Raw genomic sequence first — 8,077 nt, forward strand, 5'->3', positions numbered from 1 at the left:
TTATTGCTCGCATGCATTTGGAAAATTGTTTTATTTATTAATTTTAAATAAACCACTTTTAACCTCCATTACTATTTCGACTGAACCTTTGTGGACCAAGCAGCGCCGGACCTAAGGGCCTCCTTTTTTCTCCACAATCCATTATCCTACGGGTTCCTGCACAGGATACCAGTCAAGGCACCTCGGCTGCAGCACGGACACTTCCAACACCCCTGGAAATGGGGAGATACGCATAACCCTCAAAAGAGGGTCACCAGGTGAGAGTTTACCCTGCCAGGGTTTCCAACTGGGGTCCGTTGTTTTACGGTATCACACGAGGCGCTGTCCTCTCTCCACTTTTTTCTCTCTCTCTACTCTTGTTTTTAATTTAGTTATTCCTTGTTTTGATTTCCTTTTTTCATTTATATATCTGAAGAATGTCTTATCCCCTTTTTTCACAGTCTGAGCTAGTTTTTCTTCTGCCTGCGCTTTAGAAGTTCTTATAACTTGCTTGGCCTCTTTCTGCCTAGTCTTGTAGATTTCCCTATCTTCATTGCTCTGGGTTGTTTTATAATTACTAAATGCTAGTTTTTTGTTTTTAATGATGTTGGCCACTTCTGCTGAGCACGACAGTGGTCTCTTCCTTTTTCTGCTTTTACTGACAAGTCTAGTGCAATTTTCTGTTGCCTTCAATAAAGCGTCTTTTAAGTAGTCCCATTTCTCCTGAACTCCATGTAATTTGTTCCAGTCTGATAGGGACTCATTTATGACTAATCTCATTTTTGAAAAGTCTGTTTTTCTAAAATCTAAAACTTTTGTTTTTGTGTGGTGTGACTCCTTCACTGTTCTTATATTAAACCACACTAATTGGTGATCACTAGATCCCAAGCTTTCGCCAACAATAACATCATGTACCAAATCCCCATTTGTGAATACCAAATCCAAAATGGCCTCCTTCCGCGTTGGCTCCTCAACCACTTGTTGTAGAGATAATCCCAGTAGGGAATTTAGAATATCTCTACTCCTGGCAGAACTTGCTATTTTGGTTTTCCAGTTTATATCTGGAAGATTGAAGTCTCCCATAATAATAACTTCTCCTTTCATTGTCATTTTAGACATTTCTTCAACTAGTAGATCATCTACTTCTTTAACTTGGCCAGGTGGTCTGTATATCACACCTACACGAGTTACTGCATGATTACCAAACTGCAACGTAACCCAAACTGACTCTGTGGTTGCCTCACTAACTTGTATTAGGTTAGATTTTATGCTTTATCTTTCACATATAGGGCCACTCCTCCTCCTTTCTTGCCTTCTCTATCTCTTCTGTATAAAGAGTACCCTGGTATGGATATGTCCCAGTCATTCCTTTCATTAAACCATGTCTCAGTAAGAGCCACTAAATCTCAGATGCCATTATTGACCCAAGTTCATTGAGGGCGGAAGTTGGCTCCCCCAGCAGGTATCAGTGACGTGGTAAGTGAGCACACTCCCCGGCAGACAAAAAGGCATTTCTCAGATAGTAAAAAAAATTTAAGGGCAGGGAGGGGGTAAGGGATAGATGGGCAATAGGCAGGGACAGAAAAAAAAAAAAAAAGGATGGTGGGAGCTACTTTTTAAGCTCAGTAGCAGTTTTTCAAAATTGCAGCATGCTCTGGTACAGGAGTCAGCAACCCACGGCTCTTTTACACCTTTTCCGCGGCTCCGCGAGTCTGTCCCGGGTCCCGGTCACCCTCATTCCGGGACAATGCAGTGTCCCAGAATGATCTGAGCCCGTGAGCCGCCGTCACGGCGTCGTCGGTTTACTTACCTGCCCTGGTGCCATCGGAGCGGAGTCTCTTCTTCCGGGGCCGCGCGGATCCTCACTGTCATGTGACAATGTAACGTCACATGACAGTGACGTCGCCGGCCTGCGCCTCAGTCGAGGAGTGCCACCGGGAGAGGAAGACGCCACGCGAGGGGCTGGTGAGTATGTAAAGTACATTACTCACTTGACAGGGGGCGTTAACCCCGCGGCAGCGTCAATGCTTCCGCTGGGTGAGGGGTTAACGCTACTGCTGCCATGGCGTGAGGGGTAACATAACCCCTCACCCCATGGCAGCGGCAGCGTTATCGCTGCCGAGGGGTGAGAGGTTAACGCTACTGCTGCCATGGGCTGAGGGGTTAAGTTACCCCTCACCCCATGGCAGTGGTAGCATTAACCCCTCACCCCGCGGCAGCATTAACCCCCCTCTCCCCAGTGCATTAACCCCCCTCTCCCCAGCCCACCCCAGGCCTGGGCCAAAAAGAAGCCCACCCAAGGCCTGGGTCAAAAAAAAGCTCATCCCAGGCTTGGGCCCAAAAAAAGCCCACCCCAGGCCTGGGCCCAAAAAAATTATGATTATGATTTATGGTACACTGGGGCCCTGAAATATATTTTACATTGTTAAGTGAAAGTCCTTTTTTTCTTCAGATTGACAGCTGACTGCACGATCCTGTATATATAGCATTAAGGTAAGAAACAATATATGCAGTGTTATATTTGTTTTAAATGTCGCAATGGTTTTGCGGCTCCCAGTTTTATTTTTTTCTTCGGAAACGGTCCAAGTGGTTGCAGACCCCTGCTCTGGTAAAATGCGGAAGATTTATCTAAACCTGTGGTTACCCATAGCAACCAATCAGATTGCTTCTTTTATGACCAGAAAAAATGTCAGAAAAACTGCCACTGTTTTTCCCTGCGTTTTGGTGGTTGTTCTTGCCTTTTTTCTGGCGTTTTCACCTTTGTGCGGAATTTGCCTTTTTTGGACCCTTTGGCGTTTTTTTCAAAATTGGTTGGGTACCAAAAAAAAAAAAAAAAAAAGGATCCAGTAGGGATGGAAAAAAATTTATTTAACAAAATTTTTATTTTTTATAACAACATTTTTATTAGTTTTTAATAAAGGGTGTGTTTCACATTTTTTATTCTCTATTTTGTAAATTTTTTAGGTAGTACTACTACTCCCAGCATGGAACAGACTGTTATATGATGGGAGTAGTAGTACTTGTACTAATAGACATATTGCCCCTGGTGTCACTACTGACACCCGATGCAATTATCCATAATATAGCAGAGATGTGGAGCGGCTCTATACGGCGCTCACATCTCTGCTCTGTACTCCGGCCAGTGATGTGTATAGAACATCACTCATTCATATTTTCTGCCCAGAGTAGGGATTGGCCGGATGGTGGCAGCCAATCACAGCTCTCTCTCTAAGGGAAATATGAATGAGTGATGTTCAATTCATATCACTTCATAACTCAGTTTCTTTATGTATTACATTTAATAGATAGGACGATCACAGCAGATGTCAGGGGTGATACCTGCTGTGATCTGTCCTTAACTGCAGGTACTACTACTCCCAACATAGAGCACACTCTGCTCCATGCTGGGAGCTGTAGGACCTGCATTTATAGACAGATCACAGCGGGTGTGACTTCTGACACCTGTTGCGATCTGTCTATTAATGCAGGCACTACAGCTCTCAGCATTGAGTAGAGTGTGCTCCATGTTGGGAGCAGTAGTACCTGCAGTTAAGGAAAGATCACAGCAGATGTCACTCCTGACACCCGCTGTGATCCTCCTGTATAATTTATAGATGCGGCCGCTCTTCTATGGTCCCTGCACTGATGTATATATACACATATTCATTTTTCCCACAGAGAGCTGTGATCGGCTGGAACCATCTGGCCAATCACAGCTTGCTGCGGGAAATATGAATAGGTGTATATGTGTATATATATATATATATATATATATATATATATATATATATATACGGCAGTGCAGGGGACTATTGAAGAGTGGCCGGACGCATCTTTACATTATACAGAAGGATCGCAACGGACCCGGGGCGATCTGTCAATTAATACAGTGTATGCTGGGAGTAGTAGTGCTACTTAAAAAAAATGTTAAGAATAAAAAGTGAAACACACACACACTACATTTTTATTATTGTCGGCTACATTTTTTGTGCCCTGCCCGCCCACATAAATTGATCCCTGTTTAAAAAATTATAAAAATTTAGTTATAAAAAAAGATAAATTTCATTTAATACAATTTTTTTCCATCACTACTGCATCCTTTTTATCATTTTTTTAATGGTACCCTATGAAATTTTATTAAAAAGGTATCTCCATCACTTTTTTGGATCACTAAAGTCCCCCCAAAAAAATAATAAAAACCGCCGGCAAAAACGCTGGTTAAAAATGGTGTTTTTCTTGGAATTTTTTCACTTCCATAGACTTCTATGGGAGGAAAATGCCAAGGTTTTTTTTTCCATAAAAACACCAAACTAGGATATGGAGGGCATTTTTGAAAACCAACCTCTGAGCCATAAATAGCTGAAAAACGCCCAAAGGATTAAAAAAAACGCCAAATTAAAAAACGCCAAGTGGATCTGGCATTTTGCAGTTTACAATTGACTAGCAGCTAACATCTGAACACAACGTTTTTTATGGCATTTTTGCGTGAAAATCCTCAGTGGAATTCTAGCCTCAATGTTTCTTTTTCAGAAACTGTGGGATTCTTCCTCCCATCGACTTCTAAAGGTAGGGGAAAAAAAAAACACGAGAAAAAATTTCATGTGTGCATATATATTAGCATATTTTCTGGAGTACCGTATTTTTCGCCCTAGAGGACGCACCGGCGTATAAGACGCACCCAATTTCTAGGTGCAAAATCTAAAAAAATTTAGATTTTTAACCCAATAGTGGTCTTCAACCTGCGGACCTCCAGATGTTGCAAAACTACAACTCCCAGCATGCCCGGACAGCCGTTGGCTGTCCGGGCATGCTGGGAGTTGTAATTCTGCAACATCTGGAGGTCCGCAGATTGAAGACCACTGCATCGGAGGTAGTACCGCTGCCCTGGATGTCGCTCCATCGCTGTCACTGTGTCTCCGTCGCTCTGGAACGTCTCTGCTGCCGGCCGGGTATCCTCGCTCTCCGTTGCCATCATCACGTCGCACGTACGCGATGACGAGGAAGGAGAATGCCGGCCCCACAGGGGATCCCTGAACAGAGAAGACACCGAGGAGGCAGGTAAGGTCCCTCCCGGTGTCCTGTAAGTACTAACCCGGCTATTCAGTCGGGCTGTTTGGGACCACTGCGGTGAAATTGCGGTGGTCCCGAACAGCCCGACTGAACAGCCGGGTTAGTGTCACTTTCCCTTCAGACGCGGCGGTCAGCTTTGATCGCCGCGTCTGAAGGGTTAATACAGGGCATCACCGTGATCGGTGATGTCCTGTATTAGCCGCGGGTCCCGGCCGTTGATGGCCGCAGGGACCGCCGCGATAGGGGTGTATTCGCCGTATAAGACGCACCGACTTTTTCTCCCCAGTTTTGGGGAAGAAAAAGTGCGTCTTATACGGCGAAAAATCCGGTACTTTTTTTCTTCCAATTCTTGAATGGAAATCCTTGAGCCACATGATATTAGAATTACAAAACAATGAGAAAAAGGCAGGGGATTAAAACCCCAAATAGAAACACCTGTACTAATACCCACTATTTTTTAAGTCATGTGATTCTTTCGCAATTTCTTTTGAAGAAAAGCACATGCTAATAATGTGGATTTGAAATAGCGCATAGGACCCAAACAGAGTCACTGGCCGAAGAAATCAATAAGGTCCTGTTTTTGGTTGGATTCTTCTGAATACTACTAACAGGGGCACAGACGTAGCATAAGGGTACAATCCCACTACTTTACTGCCCTTGTTAATCGTATCCATCGGCATCCCACTGAAAATAGGACGCTGTCGTATACCGTTAATGGGAGCAGCGAACCCTATTCACTTCTCTGGCCCAATAGAGTCACCCCTCTGGGTTCACACTACAGGTGGAAATTCCGTAGTGTGAACCTAGCCTTACTGTTGCACTAACATAGTATGAACCTTGCCTAATGAGAGCACTAATGCAGTGTGACCCTAGCCCAAATGCACCAACAGCTGCCGGGATAGGCTTTGGATTAGACATCCAGATCCCTCCCTAATTTACTCCAGGCAGCTGATCTCTATATATTTCTCAGCCAGAGTTGCCTCCTGTATCCTACCAAGCAGCACCATGATCTGGATACTAGTCATCTGTGTGCTTGCAGATGGAGGTAATAGTTTGGTTATAGGACTTATCACACATTACCTGGAAATGTTTTACAAGAATATTCTTATTTTTGTCACTGCTGTCTATTGTAGTGGCTGCCTGTGGTCTCAGCTGTGGGGTGTATTTTGGCTGTATTTACAGATGATGTTTTGGGGTGTTTTTGACTGCCCCTTTTTCTGGTCATAATGCAGTTGACAAATCTTAAATTTTATAATTTTTACACTAGTTTTAAGGGGTTTTGTTTGTCTGTATTGCAAATGTTTAAAAAAAATAAAGTTTGGGTGCACTTAGTAAGGAGTAATGGGCCTGCAGCACTATGTCCTGCCATTCTTCCTTGCAGTTGCTGTTAGTATCAGCTGTCCAGGGTTCTAAGGGGGGACATTTTATCTTCATGGTGCAGCAGAATCCCATAGAATACAATGGGACTTTGCAGCAGAATTTTTGCACTGGAATTCCACAGTCTAAAACAGGGGTCTCAACCTGGCTGCCCTCCAGATGTTGTAAAACTTCAACTCCCAGCATGGCTGTCTGGGCATGTTGGGAGTTGATGTTTTGCAACATCTGGAGGGCCACCAGTTTGAGACCCCTGGCCTAAAAGTAGAGTGGCTGCATAGGTGAGCAACAGTACATAATAAAGAGGTTGTTACACTTGGCACAATGGCCTCGGTGTACAACTAGTTGGCAGAGGTTCCAGGAGTTGGACCTGCGCCACTTTAAAACTAATGGCCTATTAGCGACAGACCAATAACAGATTGGGACAGTGGGAGTTAAAGTTCGGTTCCCTCTCTGCCCATCCACGGTAGTTCGGGCATAACGGGGGAACTGTGCTGTGAGACATATTAACTTACACATCCAAATTTAACAGTTGTCAAACATGTGGGGTGTTAAGGTTCATTGTGCCATGAAGGGTGTTTCCAAAATGGTATGCCATGTGTTATTTTATTTTTTTCTTCTGTTCTGGCACCATAGGGGCTTCCTAAATGTGACATGCGCGCCCCCCCCCCCCCCCCCCCGAAAGCCATTTCAGCAAAATTCACTCTCCAAAATCCCATTGGCGCTTCTTCCCTTCTGAGCCCTCTAGTGCACCCACAGAGCACTTTAAATCCACATATGAGGTATATCCTTGAGAGAAATTGGGTTACACATATTGGGGGGGAGCTTTTTCTCCTATTACCCCTTGTAAAAAAAAAAAAAAAAAAAAAAAAAAAACTGGGTCTACAAGAACATGCGATGTAAAAAATGACATTTTGAATTTTTTTTCCTTTATTTTGCTGCTATTCCTGTGAAACACAAAGGGTTAACAAACTTTTCTGAATGTCATTTTGAATACATTGGGGTCATTTTTGGGTTATTTCTAATATGAAGGACCTTCAAAACTGAACTGGTACCTGAAAAATTGGAAAATTGCTGCTGCACTTTGAAGCCCTCTGGTGTCTTCCAAAAGTAAAAACTTGTCACTTTTATGATGGAAACATAAAGTAGACATATTGTATATGTGAATCAATATAAAATGTATCTGGAATGCCTTTCCCTTACAAGCAGAGAGCTTCAAAGTTTTCATGACATTTTAGGAATTTTTCACCAACAAACGATGCAAGTATCAACGAAAATTTTAAGTGACTGTGGTCAGATGTTTAAAAAAATGCTTTGGTCCTTAAGGGGTTAAGGCCAAAATGGGCTGTCCTTAAGGTTTTTTTTTTAAACAAAGTACGGTACATTAGAAAGATTTTTATTTACCATAAGGAATGCAATAGCAAACATTTAGTTTTATATAATGGCATTACTGAGGAAGGAGGATTGCCTCCGAAACGCATCTTCTGGTATCTAATAAAATTGGTGCTTCCCTGCACTTTTATTCCTAAATTGGTGTCCACTTGGATTCTTCTGAAGTTCCTAACAGTGCCCTATTAAAGGGTAGCTCCCACTAGCTCTTTTTTTTCTGTCCCTGCCTATTACCCATCTATCCCCAACACCCTCCCTGCCTTTT

Source organism: Hyla sarda, chromosome 4 (assembly GCF_029499605.1).
Source record: "Hyla sarda isolate aHylSar1 chromosome 4, aHylSar1.hap1, whole genome shotgun sequence".
NCBI lineage: Eukaryota > Metazoa > Chordata > Amphibia > Anura > Hylidae > Hyla > Hyla sarda.